General features: G+C 46.1%; 1 protein-coding gene across 6 annotated transcripts in view; it reads right to left on the bottom strand.

Moving 5' to 3' along the window:
• Nucleotides 1-19177, bottom strand: part of PDE4D (phosphodiesterase 4D) — a 925196-nt gene that overhangs the window by 243071 nt on the left and 662948 nt on the right. The window lies entirely within an intron of this gene.

The following is a 19177-nucleotide window of genomic DNA, read 5'->3' as shown; positions in this document are numbered from 1 at the left end:
ACCTCTTTCTTTCAGATGTTTATATAAAAATTCCTAAACCAGTGGCCTCAGCTGTTTCCACCACCTTGGGGACAGTTCTGCAGCTCCCATAGTTACCAACATGCTAACGAATATCCAGGCATTTGTTGCTGATTAATAGGTGAATGTAGTCTGGGCACAGACACCTATACACTCTAGTTGAACCATAGGAAATTACAATACATGACACGCTTATTAAAAATATATTTTTAATGTCATAATAATTATACATTGTCATCTCATTTACAGAATTAGAATTGCATTGTATTTTTTGGTCAATATGGATTAATAAATGAATTTGCAGGGACAATAATCACCACAGAAAAATGTCTCTTGGCAACCATGAATACCTTGTAAATGAATTGGATATCTACAACCTGCCATCTCAGGCTTTTGTCCATAAAACATCACGGACAAACATTTATGTTCTACAAATAATGATCTTGATTCAGAGTGGCCTGCAGTGTGGTCGCCTATAGCAACTCATACGAGACAATACGAACATAAGGGGTGAAATGTAATAGGATGAGAGATTCAGAAAGTGAGAGATTTGGGAAGAAATCTCCAGTTTTTTTAAAGCGGCAATCATTTACACTGCAAAATCAATCTGGTTTTGCAGTGTAAATGATTGCCCCTTTAAAAAAACTGGAGATTTCTTCCCAAATCTCTCACTTTCTGAATCTCTCATCCTATTACATTTCACCCAAGTTTTGTCATACGCATTCAATGACCCCACACTGTAGCAGAACTTGTGAGTGGTGGGCCCAGGTGTATGATTTGGGTTCCCGTCCTCTGCCCCATACCACGTTTATAATACGCAACGCAGCAGTGGTAACAGGGAGAGGCAGCGGGTGACAGAAAGAGGCAAAATGAGGTGAACGGAGGAAGACAGATGAGTACGTGGCAGGGAGAATCAGTGGCTGACATGAAGAGGCTGACAGGGAATGGGTAGCATGTGATGGGGAGAAGAAGAGGATGGCGGGTAGAGAGAGAGGCAGAGGGTGAGATGGGGAGGAAAAGGATGATGGGAAAAAGGGCGACAGGGAGAGGCAGTGGAGGGTGGGTAGTGGGTGACAGGGCAAGGCCAAGGGTGTCAGGCAGAAAGTGACAGAGACATGGAGTGGAGGAAAGGTAGAGGATGAGGGGCAGAACAGAGGGTAGCGGGATCAGTATGACAGGGAAGCCAGAGGGTGTTGGAGAGAGGCAGAGTGTGACAGGGGGAGGCAGTGTGGCCAGCAATGACTGCCTCGGAGAAGAAGAGCTGGGCCTGTGCCAGAGGCCCCTCCTCCACCACCTCTGGCTGTACTGCATTCACAGCTCATTCTATGTTACTGGAATAGACTGGCACCCCGCGGAACCAGCAGAACTGCCGCTAGTTCCGCCCAAGTTTTCAGGTGTAGAGGATGAAACTGAAAATCGCATGCACCCATTTGCCACCCAGTAACACCTCTCCATCGCATACCAGTAAGAATTACTTGTAGGTTCTCTATACCGCATACACTGACTCCTGTCCTACGTTCCATGACCGATTTGGTCCCTGTTTGTTATTTAAACCTGCAGCACTACTTCATGTACACAGATGTTGTGGATCACGCCTCAGTGAGGTCACATGTTCCGTGTGAATGACACGGTCACAGATGTCTACATGGTTTGTATTCTCTTAAAATCTGACACTTCATATAGTTCTTCATTCTGTAAATGACTTTGCCTATTAACTACATATATGATCCAGTCATTATCACTTTCATTAGCAGAGGTGTGAAATGACAATGAATCACCTCGTATGCCGCTGTGAAATCAATTTGCACATATATGGTTTCTATATAACATGTAAAAGGGTTAATGAGCACTGTTCATGTAATGCTCATTACTATTCCTTTTATTAAACATAATGTACATAGTGCTACTAAATGTCAAATAGCGCTGTACTGAAAAGACCCGTAAATGCCTTCCACGTTATGTTATGTAGAAAGACCACAGGTTCTCAAAGTCGGTCCTCAGGACCCTCACAGAATCACTAGTGAATTCATTAGCTCCACCTGTGGATCTTTTAAAATGCAGTCCGAAAGGTTGGTGACATTTCATGTACTCCTCCGTTCACATTTGGGGGGAGGGGGTATTCAACTAGCCTTGATAGTACAAAGGGCGTGAAAAACGGTTTTTATTTTTATTTTTTCATTACCCCCAATTTAACAATGTCGATATCATAATATTGTGGTGTCGACATTGTTATTGTAGAGCGTTTCACTACATCTTATTGTATGAGCTGTGAAGTGTATGATAGCTGAGAAATGTGCTAGACAGACATAAAGGAGACTTTGGACTTGTTGAGGGTCACTAATGACCAATACTGTGCGGATAGTGGTGGGGTTTTTTTTGTGTCAAAGAGCAGACTATTTTGATTACAGTTTAAATTAAATTAGAATTAATTTTCATTGACATGACTATTAATAACGATACAGCACTTGTGAATGATCTTAATATGAAGTTTAAAAGTTGCAATAAACATACAGTAGATTATATAGGTGATGTACATCTATTCAGGGTGTCAGAGAAGGAATATGTGGTGTAAAGAGGAACAGCACACCAAGCCTTGTAAAGTCATGCCTGAAATTAAGCCTAATAAACACAAGTACATATATATATATATATCCCTAGTAAGCCCGCTCAAAGCAAAAGCTTTGAAAGCTAGTCTGCTGCCTTCTGTGTTTGTGCATGTGTGAGAAAGAGATGCAGTTTCACTCTCTGCCAGCGGATGGCAGTGTTTAGGAGACTCACGCACACTAGACATGTATATAGATGATCATTTAGGAGGGTAAATAGCATTAATACTTTTTGGTCATTAAGGGGGGTATTCAATCCCTCGCCGCTATTTCCGACAGGGGAAATAGCGGCGGGCGCCTATTCAATGCTGCCTTTCCCGACGGCATTGAACAGGCATCTCGGCAAAACAAGCCCGACTTTAAAAGCAGTTGCGCTCGTATTGGTGAGAATGGGCATGGATTGTCCTCACGGCCGCATCTCAAGGATCCACGACCGTTTCTCACAGCCACGCCCCCTTTCGGCACTCGGCAGGTGGGATTCAATGTACCGCCTGCCGGTTTGCTGTCCAGCGGACCGCGAACGGGACAGGGTTACGGCTGTCAGGACATCCCGACAGTCATGACCCGGGATTGAATATCCCCCTTAATCTTACTAAAATATATGTTTGTTACAGTAAAAAGGACGTCATGAACATTAATGAAAAGGTCCCTCCTTTACTCTGAAACTTGCCTTCAGCCTAAGGCCGGTTTCACACACTCCGCCTCCTGCCGGACGGTGAAATCCCGCACAGCCAGGGAGCCGTGCCGCACACAGTAGTTTATCATGGAGGGGATGGCCACAGCCCGGCAGCCGTCCCTTCCAGTGGCGGGATCCGGCTGCAGCCGTGCGGCCGGGCCGTGGCCGTCCCGTGTGAATGGACACAATAGTGTCCATTCACAACTAATGTGTGCGGCACGGCTCCCTGGCCGTGCGGGATTTCACCATCCGGCAGGAGCCGGAGTGTGTGAAACCGGCCTCAGGATGTCTGTCTGTATATAATGGAAGGCGGGACATGACAATCACTGATGAATTAGCACACAGAATGGAGCTCCAGGCTTAGTAACAAGACATGACATAGGGACCGATTCAGAGCTGTTCGGACAGGACCGAAAACGGTCCCTGTTGATGGTGGGGGGTTTGCAGCATGACTGACAGTCAGGGGACAATCCGGGATGGAGCCTGGCAAGTAAGTCTGAATCTGGCCTTTAGACCTCATGGGGCCCTAAACGAGATATGAGTTTGGGGCCCTCCTCCCTCAAACAATCCATAGCACTATATTTTTGATGCTGATTGCTGGCGGAATCCATCGAGTCCCGTGGTGCATGCGCAATCTACAGATAAATGCGCGAATATCAGCATTACGTACAAATCTGAATCAGACTCTTTTGGAAGCAGGCGTAATTCCTGCGTCACATATAACCTAAAGGGACTGCCCACATACAGCAGACAGAACCATTTTATCCTATCAAAGAACATCAAAGGGACTTTGGGCAGGTCCATGTCATGTAATGCGGTGGTAGCTCAGTACTTCTCTAGTTACATTTTGGGTGGCCCCCTACTGGGTGCTAGTCAGCCTTGTTGAAAATCCCCCTCTGCTGCTATTCCATCAGCTCTCTCTGGCTTCTAGGGGCTGCAGCTGATGCAGCCCCCAGTATGGAGATGCTTTCCTAATAGCTATCCTGTGCACAATGCAGAAATCCCCTGGTCAGACAGGTAAGGGGCCACCGCTGGTCACAAACAAATATACAGGGTCATACCTGCCAAGCTCCCAACATTGGGACAGATCCGGGCATCGAATCCCCCCCCCCCCCCCCCCCCATGGCCTTCACAAAATGGGGTGTGGCTTCATGGGATGATGCACATCCATATGTGTGTGCTGCAACCATGTCTGTGCATGGCATGTATGGAGTTATGGGTTTGGGGGGTAAAGAGTGCACCACGCCTATGCTAGAAATTGCATTGGGCATTCATTGGTATTGTGCAAAGAGAATACTCAGCTACATAAAACAGGCTACATAGACTGTGAACATGATAGCTTACAAGGAAGCAAGCTCAGAATACAGTGAAGCAAATAACGTGGGAACAATATTTACAGCACATATGTGTACATACGGGTGCACAGGAAACATAACAGTTCAATGCATGCCCTAAAATAGTCTACAAGTCATAGAGTTCAGTAACAGCCAATTGAAAGGCCCCTAATCTGCTGTATCTGTCACCTACTGTACTATACGCTGCACATTACCCAGTTGGCTGGCCAGACAAGACATAGCGAAACGTGTTGTATTTATATTTACTGCTGTACGGATTTTCTATATTCACCTTTCTATAGTCCTCTATGCAGCATCTTGTAACAGGAAACTTTGGGTTAATCCTTTCCTGGGCGTTATAATTTGATTGAATATGCCCTTAAATAATCATTGAAAAACTTTCCCTTTTTGTTTATATCCTAAAAAAATTGTATTAAGCCATTTATAGAGTGTAAGCCATTTATATACACACATTATGCACTTTACATAGAATACCCCAGTCATTCACATCAGTTTCTGCAAGAGTGAAGTTTATACAATGTATACCCATACAGACAATGAGAATATACAAACTCCACACATATTGTTCATATCTGGGAAATGAAAAGACATTGGTGCTGTGAGGCAATAATGCTAACCACCATGCCAACCATGCAGGTATTAAAAAGAAAAATAATTATCACAAGGACTCCCCTCCCCCCCCTTTCAGGAGCCCTGCCCTTACACCCGCAGGCCCCACCACTTCTCTGGGTTCAGAAAGTCACGATTAACCAGCAACAAAAGTTGGAAGGTATGTTAACTACGCTTAGGAGTACGGCTACAGTAATACCCCTTTCAGACAGAAAAGTCTGAAAATCCCGGCAAATACACGGCATTTCAAATGCCGTGTCAATTTGCCAGGAGCAGCCTGACCCCCCTTCACACAGAAGAACAAATGGTACTTATGTAATATCTGGGCTCCCGTTTTTCTTATGAGACCGCGTCCCCTCACGGGGCTCGCTGCGCTCGCCACGCTTCGGGCACGGTGGCTCGCTGCACTCGCCACACTATATAAAATCAACTCCATGCGTAGTTGGATAGTTGGGGTATGAAAAAAATGGGGTGCATTTAACATGGGAGCCCAGATAATACATAAGTACCGAACAAATTACCGGGTTGAAAATTTCTACCCGGTAATTTGCTGAATAACACGGGTATTTCTTCTGTGTGAAAGGGTCAACACGGGTCATAAATCCCGTGTCCTCGACCCTGGTCAATTCCCGGGTCGGAGACACGGGATTTACGACACGGGTGTGCCCTTTCACACAGAAAAAGGACCCGTGTATTTAATGAAATTCCCGGGTGGAACTGCTTCACCCGGGTATTTCATTTTTTGTGTGAAAGGGGTATAAACCATGTATATGAATGCTCACTGTAAATGGGATAATGGACCATAAATACATTGTACACTGTCCTGACAGCTGCATACCTCCCAACTGTCACGATTACAGCGGGACAGTCCCGATTTTCGGGTCCTGTCCCGCTGTCCCACCCGCGGCAGGCATTGTCCCGCTGCGGGGGGGGGGTGCAGTTGGGAGACCCCCATCTAATAGAATAGACGCTGTGCGCATGCCTATTCTCGTATGAAAATGAGGTTGCGGCTAATTAGCATAAGCCGTGCCCTCATTTGCATACACCCCACCCCCTTTTCGGGCGCTCGCACGGCTTTGCCGCGCAAGTGTCCCTATTTCCTCAACTCAGAAGTTGGGAGGTATGCAGCTGTATATATTGTGTGCATAGGTGCCAATTTATGTTTTTGCTGGTGGGTGCTCAAGCCAAAAATATAGGGGAGTGACTTCATGGGAAAGGGGCGTGGCCACAAAATAATACTGATTTATATTACACAGCACAGTTGTCTTCAATATTCAAATTATGGCAACAGTGCCAAATATATAAATGCCCCCACAGTGCAGGTACAAAAATACCCCCACAGTGCAGGTACATAAATGCCCCCACAGTGCCAAATACATAAATGCCCCCCACAGTGCAGGTACATAAATGCCCACACAGTGCAGGTACAAACCCCCCCCCACAGTGCCAAATACATAAATGCCCCCGCAGTGCAGGTACAAAAATCCCCCCGCCCCACAGTGCCAAATACATAAATGCCCCCGCAGTGCAGGTATTTAAATGCCCCCACAGTGCCAAATACATAAATGCCCCCGCAGTGCAGGTATTTAAATGCCCACACAGTGCAGGTACATAAATGCCCACACAGTACCAGTGCCAGCGACAAGGGAGTGGGAGTGCAGTGGGACACGGGCGGGTGGGCCGCTGCTGAGCCGGTGGGTGCTCATTAATGTCCGTGGGTGCTCGGGCTCCACAAGCACCCACAGAATCGGCACCTGTGATTGTGTGCCCATTCTACAAAGAGATCGGCAATCCCAAATTTAAAGTTGGCGCTGAAGGACGCAGGCATGTAGTATGTACAGTATTAGCATAGACAGGATGTGTTGCAATTGGTTGTAAATGAGATGATACAGGAGGCAGACAGACTACATTCCCTATCCCATATAAGATACATCCTATGACAAACATCAGAACATGCCATTGTTACCTCACAAATCTCTTAATAAATTGACTGGCTACACTATGAACTATTATCAGTCGTCCATTAGTCACGGTGACGCAGGCAGGAAGGATATACCTGTTTTCATCAGACACTTTCCAGAAATTTGGACTGTTACAGCTCAGAGGTTTGGAAACAGCTTGAGATGACCCAGTGTCTGTCCTTCTGTCACGCCACTGGCAGATTTACACTGTACTATAGGATATTGTAGTTTATTTCAAGCATATGAATCAATTGAAATGCAAACAATAGAGGAGTTAAAACTAGACATGAAAAGATGCTATATATGTATTAACTTAATTACAGGGACACTGTTAAAGAAGAACAATGAAAAGAAGAATAAGAGAAGAACTTAATAAGCAAAAGGGAATCTCAGGAGTTCTTAGATCAGCAAACTCACTAATGAACTTTAAAAACCATATTACAAGTTGTCTGAACAGAGCAGCGGTGAATAGATGCTGTACACATACAGACGGAGCGCCTGTCAGCCAGCCTGAGGAGTCGCCATATCTCCTGAGCTGGCGCAGGCTGGCGGACATCTGCCTGGGACGCGCGAGCATCTAACATGCTCGCATGTTCCCGTCTAACACGCTCGCATGTTCCCGTCTAACACGCTCGCATGTTCCCGTCTGCATGGCGGCAGGGAACGGATTCCTTGCCTGTCTCCGCTTCAGGAAGACGGGCAGGGTTAGTGTGGGCTGTCGGGGGCTGCGGGGGAGCAGCGGGGAGCCAGCTCAGATCGGCGGCGGCAGGCTCCGACAGAATGGGGCACGCGTGTGTTTCTTGCGTGCGAGCCCCCTTCTGGCAGATGATGATTCTATTGCCAGAAGCAGCTCAAATGAGAGCTACTCCATCTGAACACACAACATCTATTCCCGGAGACAGAGGGGCTAGGGGCATGGCCAGCAGTTACCAGAGAGCTGGCCATGCCCCACAGCGACAACATTTTTAATTTTCTCCCTGTTAGGTGAAGTCGATAGGTCAACAGTCAATAGGTCGACCACTATTTACAGAAGGTCGACGCAAGCAATAGCTCGGCATGGAAAAGGCGACATAAGATTATCGCATTTTTCTTTCTTTCTTAGAACGTTTTCATCATTTACTATCTACGTGGACTGCAACTGAAAACTGTAAAGTGTGGGGAGAGAAGCGAGGACACTCTTACACTAGTTGGGGGTCCATGTTGACAGATGTCATTACAGACACACAAAAAATGTATGAAAAATGCATGTCAACCATTTCCTGTGTCAACCATTTCCATGTCGACCTAATGATTGTGGAGATGTTTTTCCCATTCAACCTACTCCATGTCATCATATTATTCCGTGTCAACCTTTTCACTGTCGACTCAATGACTGCCGACCTAGACAATGTCGACCTAGTAATCCACACAACCCCCCTCCCAGTTTAGAAGGAATAAGTAAAGCACTCCTGACCTCTCCGCGGTTGTTTTTACTTATTTAGAAGCGTTTACATAGTTATAAGAGAAAGACCTGATTCTGGTTTATTTCACATACACTTCAAGAGCCAAAATGATGACACGTCTCAATAAACAGAGTTCAACAGGCTGAGATTTGTCTATTGTGCAATGAATGCAAATATATCTTGTCACATAACTGTATCATGTACATTTATTCCCTTTACAAAGGAGTCATGGCCAACTAACGCACAGCTGAACAACCCAGAGAACACGACTGTATTCGCAGGTCTCTCATAAATGATATTAAAAGATATTCATGGGAACGTCCAGTGGTGTAATGACACATTAAATAGTGGCTCACTCACTATAGCGTGTTGCCCTACCTCTATACACTGTCCCTCAGGGGTGTAGCCCATACTTTCCTACTCTCTCACAAGTGCTCACGATTTTTAGGACAGTCCCCTGTAGGGTGACCAACTCATCCCTTTAATCCGGGACACATATTAATTACACAGGTTCTGTGGCTGGCTTTCACCTGGTTTTAAACTGCCACACCTCAAGACTCCATTTCACCTGGTTTTAAACTGCCCCAGAACCTGTGTAATTAATATGTGTCCCGGATTAAAGGGATGAGTTGGTCACCCTAGTCCCCTGCACCAGCAGAAGTGGCCAAATCTCCCCCATCCCACCCACTTCCTAGTGACAGGGGCTAGATGGGGAGACTTCCATCCACAGCCTATGAAGGGGCGGGGCGAAGTTTTGCTATTTCGCATGTTTAAGCCCCACCCACTCTATGCTGACCCATAAACCTTACTCAGGAGATGGCAACAGGGTAAAGGATAGATTCCCTTCCCATGGTAGCAGCTCTCTCCTCCACCTCCATGATGTCTGACTGGTGTAATCCCACCTCCCGGACCCCCTTCCGCCCCTAACGTACCTGGTTGTACAAGCTTTAAATTGCTGCGATTCGCGGCTTTTCCGTGGAAGGGGCGGGGCTAAATATGCTAATAGTGTACATTTAGCCCCTCCCCCTCACCAGAGACCCGCATATTGCGGGATTTGCGTTACTGGGGGCAGGGACTGATGATGTCTCCATCAGGCCCCGCCCCCAGAAGTGATGCTGACAGTCTCCTCTCCGGGCTTCTCCCGGAGAGGAGACTGTGAAAGTCTGCAACCCTGCTTAATAGTTCTCACTTAATCTTGCTAAGATCTATAATAAACAATCACTTTACATAGTTCAAGTAAATAAAAAATACAAAAAATATGGGAATGATCACCAAAAAATGCACCGAAAGCGATAGACCTCTACAGTGTATCAGTATACATGATTAAAGGCACTTGTTCACAAACTCTGCCATTACAGTGCAAGTTTCAAGGATATCCGTGCTAGAGCACAGGTGACTTAATTGGTACCTAAGTAAAAAAAATGTTAAGCAGCCCATACACGCTGCTTTATGGGCGTGCTTTCCGTGCTGTACTAGCACGGATCAAATTGCATTGCATTGCATGTGCACACGTTGTGCATGCAATGCGATGCGATTTGATGAGAACTAGGTACAAAACGTATGTGCAGCACATACTTTTTGTACTGTGCGATGAGGTGCGCGGGAGCGCGCACCTCAAAGCACACATCGGGTCAGCTCTTATAGCAGCGTGTATGGGCTGCTTAACCTCCTTTTTACTTGATTATAAATTGCAGAACATTACAATTATTATGACTAGAAATGTTTGGAGACTACACCTGCGTATTTTTTATTATTATTATTTTTGTGTGCATTTGATTTAACCATCCAGACTCAAGCATACATATTACAATTTGGACTATAATGGCAGAGTTTGGTAGACTCTGATTTGATGCATTAGTCCAGTGGTTCCCAACCTGGGGTACTAGTACCCCTGGGGGTACTCTGCAGACCAGTTGGGGGTACTTGAAAATAATATTGGTAATGGCGGAAGATGATAAAAAGTATTTTGATGGCAGAAGAAAACCCATTGCTATGCAGAAGAACCATGTTGGGGCATTTAGCATCATCAGCGTCTCATTGGCCCTTATTCTGGTTGGTGCGGCCGGAGCCGCATATGCGGCTCCGACCGTGCAGGCGAATCCCCGCCTTCCATACGGATCGCCACCTGCCGTCCGTACGCGGATATGTGGCGATCCGCATGAAATTGGACGGGGATACGCCTCCTCCATGGTGGGAGCAGCCCCTGCATTCGATGGTCGCCGAACATCGAATGCAGGGCCGCACGCTCCACCAGGTCCCGCAACACAAGACCACACGGACACTTGTCCGTGTGAAATCTTGTATGGGGGCGGGCAGCTGACATCCGGCGATGTCAGATGCCCGCCCCGTACCCACGCGTCACGGCCTCATTACCATGCATACGCCCCGCGTTTGCATGGGAACGCCCATGAAACGCGGGGCGTATGCATAGGGTAATGAGGATAAGTAGCCCCTCACGCCCCTCTACGCCCCCTGTGCGGCGTATAGAGAATCCTTGCGGCGAAATCGCCTGCACATGCGCAGAGTGACCTCTGCACATGCGCAGAAGATAAACATCGGCGGCCCGTACGCAAGCGGGAAAAACCGCATCGATCAGAATAAGGGCCATTGTGCTATTGCCTGACCAGTAATCCAATGGGAGATATACATGCTTCCCTCAGACATCAGCGATCATCTGCCCTGCACTGACACGGGTGGAAGAAGCAGCGGCATTAATCCTACAGGTGTAAGTGGGAACCCTGGAGACAATACACAACCAGCGGGCAGACACGGAAGGACACGATTCCTGTCCGCTACTCCTTAATATAAGGACATGCATAAGGATACGCATACTGCTCACTTCCACTCCACTCATTAGTACTGTCTATATTTTAAATTGAGAGGAGGGGGTACAATGAAAAGCCTAATCAAGGGGTACGGGAGAGAAAAAAGGTTGGGAACCACTGCATTAGTCAATTAACCTTTCAAGTGGGCAAGTACAGTTTCAAGTGGGTATCATAAAATATACATCTGGATGTGATATGTATGCAAAATATGCTTTTAGTATTTAGTTTGGTCAATTTCCAAAGTTTATTCACCCCTCTATTTTTCTGTATTCAGAAGCTATTTAAAGAGTTCTCATTGCCTATATATAAAGTCTGGCCAGCTATTTTGTATACAGGGTATAGTAAAAAGGAATGCAGTGTTCTCCTCAGAAATGTTTTCAAGCCGGGTGGAATCAAGAAGTAGCTGGGTGGAGGTCTTCGGAATAAATCAGTGTTTAAATCCTGATCTTTAACTTTTAAATACTTTTAGGTGCCCATATACTGCACAATTAGGAGGGTATTCAATCCGGTTCCACGACTGTTGGGCCGGCCTGACAGCCGTGACCTGGTCCTGTTCTTGACCGGCTTGATATCAGCTCGGCAGGTGGGATGTCCAGTCTTCCGAGCACCGAAAAGGGGCGCGGCCGCAAGAAATTTCCGGAAATCGTCAAACTGCGGATAGGAGCTCGACAATTCCCACTCCTTCTCGGCAGAACATGCACAACTGCTTGTAAAGTCGAGCCCCATTCTCCCAGTCGGCAGCCCATTCTGCAGAGATCCCAGTTCAATGCTGTCGGAGAAGACAGCATTGAATAGGGCCCCACCGCTATTTCCCCCATCGGGAAAAGTGGAGGGGGAGTGAATACCCCCCTTAATCTGTCACGTACACAAATATTTCACAATTTAAAAAAATAGTAAAATATAGTTATTTATGTAGCTTTTTACTACCACTTGGGCTACTTGTTCTGCTCAGTTCTCCTCCTGCATCAGATGTGGGTCCTTTGTTGGTCATCAATCTTTTTGGTGGCCAGGAAACAGATGATGTCACTGGGTCTCCTCATTCTCACCACTAGCGCTATACGGATAAGACTAGGGGAGGTGGACTAAGCGAGTCACTCACTACCCAGTGATGTGGGAGGTGTAGTGACGGGTGGAGCAGCACACAGCGGGGTAGCCAGGCAATTTCTTCCATAATGAAGTGCAGCACTCCCTGCACAGAGTGCAGTGACCGGGCAAGGTGGATCTGCTGTTGTGGTCCGCCTTCACACGACAATGTACCCATTATTCTCACCAATTAGAACATGTTGCAGGCTGACACTGATTCCGGACGGAGTGCACGATGGGAAGATCGTGTTATGCTGACATTGAAGTAGCTCGGCCATGTCACTCACATCTTCCCATTGGGCGGTCTGTCTGGAATCAGCAACCACTTACAATAAGTTCTAATTGGTGAGAGTTCCTAAAGGATCAATCTGGGTTTTTACTGCATTTTGGTATGCAGGAAAACCAGTACGCCAGGTTTTTGCTGCTGGGGGTATTGCCAGCAAAAGCTGGCGATACCCCAAAGAAACCTATGGTCTTTATAACGCATCCGCCACCACCCTGCATGGACCCCCGCCCTCACCTATGTCTGAGCAGCCTCCTGCTGCGCTGCCCGGACAAGTGTCCTCCTCCTTCCGGGTGCAGGGAGGAGGAGGCGGAGCTCTGCAGCAGCAGCCGTGCAGGAGGTGGGAGGAGAGGCGCCGGGGACCCACTTACCCCTCGCTGGCTGCTTCGCAAAGGGCAACTCTTATCGCAAGAGCTGCCCTTTGCGATATTAATCGTATAAGTTAAAGCATATGCGATTAGTATCATTGCAATAGATGGCAGAGCGGGGCGCTAAGGGGCTGTGGATGTTAGTGCATCCCGCCCTCAGTAACACTCATGCAACGCCAGGCATTACATCTAGTATAACATAAATATACACTGTCCACTACCAATCATATATTGCACAATGCTATCCCAGACGGATGTACATTTCCAAAACTAAAATATAATGACAGATTACGGCAAAGGCAGAGCCATGCATAATGCATTAGTCTTCTCTTCTTACAAATAGCTGGAATAAAGTGATATTTGGTTTTTAATTATACTGACATATTTATTCCTATGCTGTAGTATAGTGGATTCTCAGAAAATCACTTTGACAGACAACAGAGAAATCGTTGTCTCCAGACTCCATGATTTGCTTACATGAATATCAGCCAAAATCAGGTCTGTCATCCCCACTGCAGTTCCCTACACTCCACGCCTTTATCACTAGTGATGGCGTTCTCCTGCACTTGGGATGCTGAGAAAATGGAAAAGTGATTTGCAGCAGCTGCTGAAGTCGCTCAGGGAAACATATGCAGAAGGGATAAATGGGAAATTCTGTGAGAGACTCGAGTTTCCCGCCATGGGTGAGTTTATGATGCCCGGTCCTTTCCCGATAATCAGGGTGGATGGGCATGCTTACATTTAGAATGATGCAGCAGGGAATCACGCACACAGACAATAACTAAGCAAACAATGGGGCTTATTCAGCGATGGGCGCCACTGTGCTAAAATATGTAAAAGCAGATTACTGCACCACCTCCACTGGCCAACCCTCCTGCATTGTGCCCACTTTCTAGTGAAGTGAGCAGAACAGGGAGCATGCCGGCAGTTTGCAGATGGGGGCGGGACCTAAGGATTATATACTAATTGTGTCATTTAGCCCACCTCTATGTAAATTTGGCCCAATCAGGACATTTCCTCTGCATTGCAGTTGGGCTTAGTGACACAAATTCCATGGCCCCTGCCCCCATCGCCTTCCACCTTCTTATCCTCTCCTGGCCTCTTCCGAGAGGAAAACCTTAAAGTAGGTAAGTATGAATTACTGGTGTTTTGAAGCAAACCATGGCCTCGGCATGCCCACAACATTGGGTAGACATGTCTTGTTTTGTAAAATGCTCCACTTGACACCCCTCCTCCTCCCCAAACAGCTGTAGACTGTTACTCAGCTGATGCCTGCAGCAACACCACATCTGATCACACACACAACCCAATCTGTGCATGTGCAACTCAACAAACATCAGGCAGTAGTGCATGCAGGGAGGATTTCTGAGTACCCAGAATATCCCCCGACAAAGAAGAGACATTAGGTCCCACCCATTTGCCATAAATTGCTGTGATTCGCAGGTCAATGGGGGGGGAAGTGATGTGATTCCATTACAATTGTGACATTTTGTCCCACCCCTCCTGATAGGCCAGCCACTCATAAGATTTTGTTGAGGGGGAGGGGCTTAGTAATATTATGCCTGCCCTTCTTCCCATCTATAACATGCTTATATGTGAATGTGTGTATTATATTTATATTGTACAGTCCCCGGCATTCTGGGCTATGGCTCAGGTACCCTCCTCTGGGGTGATACCCTCTTATACAATGCAAGTGTAATAAGCAGCACTCTTGAGACACCAACCCTTGAAACAAAGTGCATGTACCGTTTTATTGATGTCTTGCTCCGGGCACCAGCAATCCTAGTTTCGTCCCTGTCCTGGCCTATGTCACGTGGTCACAGCTACCCGGTGCCAGTGGGATCACATGCAGAGTGTCCACCTTGCTGTTAGCGGATCATGTACACAATACAACAGGTTGGACTTTCCTGTAGCCATATTTATAAAGTTCTTATTCTTTTTATGTCAGTGAAACAACTTGCTTTTCCCAGGCTCATTAATGCAGGACCTCTGAAGTCTACCTCATAGACATAACACACATTCCAGTATTTACAAGGCTTGAAAACATCTTCCCTAAAATAGAAAAAAAAAAGAAAATATTTGCTGCCAGTCTACATTAACTATTTCCCATCTGAAAAGTTCTCAGTGATGGTTTTACATTTAGACGATAGGATGTAGGGTCAATATTGTTCATTTATTTGTGTCGTGGACTTTGACTGTATGCTGGCATAACAGATACACCGTGGTCGACGTGAGACAGTATAATATACCTCCATTAATTAGTGGTCTCTTCTTCATTCTGATACCCCCTTTTACACCAAATATCCCGGATCTGACCTGGCATTTGGTACACGGATCCAAGCCAGGTTGGATCCCGCCGGAACCGATGATCGCCACGCTGGGGGCAAGCCCAGCACAAAGGTAAGCTGCTGGGTTGCCCCTGTGCATCCATTCACCTCCTCCCTGCCTCCACTGCTGTCTGCAGAGTACAGCAAATAGCAGCAGAGGCTGTGTGCACTCCCCGCCCAACCTCCATGTTGACCGCAGGACGCTGCGGTCCGGAGGTTGTGCTTCCTCCATTGATGTAAACAGGAGCCAGGTCGGAATACCTGTTTACTGCCCTCTACCCAGGTCAGGACCTGGGTAGAAGTCGCATGTAAATGGACACAGGTTGACCCTTTTACACCGCCACTGACCCAGCGTTTTTTGGCAGTGTAATAGGGGTATAAGTCACACTTTTTGGGTACAATTAATTGCCTGCAATGCAAAAACATAGTGGCCGAGTTATTTACACAGGTTTCAGTGCATTTCGGTCTCCAGAAAAATATCTGCCACTTGTATAAATCAATTAGCACTAGAGACACACCGGTGTAATGGTTAGTTACTGCCTCACAGAGCTGAGGGTTCCATTCCCACCGTGGCCCTAACTGTGCGGAGTTTGTAAATTCTCCCCGTGCTTGTGTGGGTTTCCTCCGGGTACTCCGGTTTCCTCACACCAAAAATATACTGGTAGGTTAATTGGCTTCCAACAAAATTAACCCTGAAATGTCTGTGTGTGCATGTACATGTGGTAGGGAATATAGATTGTAAGCTCCACTGGGTCAGGGACTGATGTGAATGTTCAAGTATACTCTGTAAAGCGCTGCGGAATATGTGTGCGTTATATAAGAAACTGTTTAAAAATAAAGGCAATTCAAAAGGTCGACATGAAGTTTTTTTAGCCAATATGTGCTGACAGGCGGTATTTCATGCCCTACCATCCCCTAGGGTGTGGTGGGAGAATAAAATAGTGCGCCGAGCATAGCGAGGCACCGTGCCCGCCGCATCGCGAGCGCAGCGGGGATGTGGTGCACTTTAACCCCTTCCCGACATTTGACGTACATGTACGTCATGGCCGGGAGGTACTTCCCGACACATGACGTACATGTACGTCATGGCTTCTAACTGTCACCGCGTCTATAGACGCGGTGACAGTTTGGAGATGTATGCTGTCCCTGACAGCAGACATCCCCCCTCGCCGCCCGGGGGGGGCAGGGATGCCCCCACCGGTCGGCGATCGCTGTGATTGGCTGTTCAAATGTGAACAGCCAATCACAGCTATTTCTGTGTTACCGGCGGCTAAGCCGCTCGGTAACACAGGGATCGGCGGTGATCGGTGCTGGCACCGATCACCACCGATCCGCAGCTCTCCCTCCCACCCGCCCGGCAGCCGCTCTCCCTCCCTCCCACCCGCCCGGCAGCTGCTCTCCCTCCGGCAGCCGCTCTCGCTCCCTGTCAGTAAGAAGCAGCCGCAGCGCTCCCCCCCAGCTCCAACCCCCCCGCATGTAAAAGTCTTAAAAAATGTATAAAATGAAATCATATATATATATACACACACATATATATATATATATATATATATATATATATATATATATACATATATATATATATATATATATATATATATATATGTATATATATATATGTATATATATATATGTATATATATATATATGTATATATATATGTATATATGTATATATATATATATATGTATATATATATACACATATATTTATTAATTTTCTGGCAGGGGTCCGCCCAGTCCTTGACTGAGATGTTTGAGACACACAATAGTTCAGAAAGTCCAGTTAAATTTACTTATACTATCAGTAATAGTGTTGTCAACTTTCTGGATGTAAAAATTATGTCTGAGAATGGAAAATTGTCTACTTCCATCTTTGTCAAGGACACAGACAGGAACACCCTGCTTCGTCATGAGAGTTGTCACCCACTACCCTTACGGGATGGACTGCCCTATTCACAAATGTTACGGGTGAGACGTATCACAAGTGATCCCATAGAAACTGGTAAACAATTAGACATTATGCAAGACAAATTCGAAGCAAGGGGTTATAGACGGGGCCCATTGCTCAAAGCTAAGAAGAAAGTCTTGCAGATGTCTAGAGATACTGTTTTAAATCCCGTAGATAGGACAGACCTTAACAAATCCAAAATCCCTTGGGTAAATGAGTTTGCTAGAGATAGCCAGGAAGTCACCAAAAAAATTAAACAACAGTGGTCCCTCATTACAACTGACAAAGACCTGCCTGGTCTTAACAAATTACAGATTATGCCATCTTACAAAAGAGGGAGGAATTTGAGTGATCTCCTGGTTAAATTGGATATTAGTGAACTCACTAAAAAAGCGAAACCCTCCCATTTTTTAACTCGATCGGCAGGATGTTATAAATGTGTGGGGTGCACAACCTGTGGTTCTCTCTTGACAGGTAAATACATTAGCCACCCTTATACTGGCCGCAAATTTCCCATCAAATTTGCTGTTACCTGTTCTACAAAATTCGTTGTATACGTTCTGTCTTGTCCATGTGGTTTGTATTACGTGGGCAAGACAGAATGTCAATTTAAGGAGCGGATGGCTAACCATCGCCATGCCATTAGACAAGCTCTATCCAGTGGCAGCAGTGATCAGCCTTTTGCGCGCCATTGTGCACGCATGGGACATAGTGTGGCCAGTCTGAGGTCTAAAATTATTGACCATGTCCCCGTTCACTATAGAGGAGGTAATAGAGGACGAAAACTCCTCCAAGCTGAGGCACGGTGGATCCACTTGTTGGACACCATTGCCCCGAAGGGGTTAAATGAACAACACGGTTTGCAGAGTTTTTTGTAATCTTGAGTAGCCTGTAGAGTTTTTTGTAATCTAGAGTAGCCTGTGGATTCTTTTTTATTCTTGTTTCTCCGTACAGTATTTTTTTCCTTCATTGGTTAGGTGATTCTGTGCAACCATATAGCACAGCTTGGTCTGTATATCTGTTTAATGTGTGTGTATTCTACAATCTAAGTAGCAATGTATTTGCACCTATATGGTACTTGATATGATATTAACAGCCGCCATGTTGAATTGGTCATGTAGCAAGGTTCAGGTCGGACCATTATTAGCATTAAAAAATTAAAAAATCAAACAATAAATCTATGATTAATTAATTGTTATAGGATTGGACACATGGTGGGTCCAGTCCATATTTATGAATTAGTACATCTTAAATCATTGGTCCAGACCTTAGCCTGGTTACTTTTTAATTTGTCCGTCAATCTTTTTTTTCATATATGTGATATGTATTTTTATGATATAATTTTTTGTATGTGGCATTTGTATATGTATTTTTGCACTTTATTTTTATGGTTGATTTGTAGTGTATTTCACGTTTTTACCATTACATATATTGATGTATCTTACAATGTTTTTATGTATACGCACTATCACTTTATTGGCATTCTTTGTTTATATGCCCGTAGGTGAATCCTGATTCGGGAGATCCATGCGGGTCAACGATGCGGAAGTAGGAGAAGCTCCGGCTGCTGGCGTGCGTTCCAGAGGGCGACGCGCATGAGGATGACGTCGCCAGGAAACACGCTGCGCTGCGGGAGTGCTCTGACTGTACGCTACGGGCCCCGTGGATACACCTGGA

This window comes from Crinia signifera, chromosome 1 (genome assembly GCF_055691185.1).
Source record: "Crinia signifera chromosome 1, ASM5569118v1, whole genome shotgun sequence".
NCBI classification, from domain to species: Eukaryota; Metazoa; Chordata; class Amphibia; order Anura; family Myobatrachidae; genus Crinia; species Crinia signifera.
The sequence above is the reverse complement of the archived record's forward strand: the minus strand, read 5'-3'. Positions and strand labels throughout refer to the sequence as shown.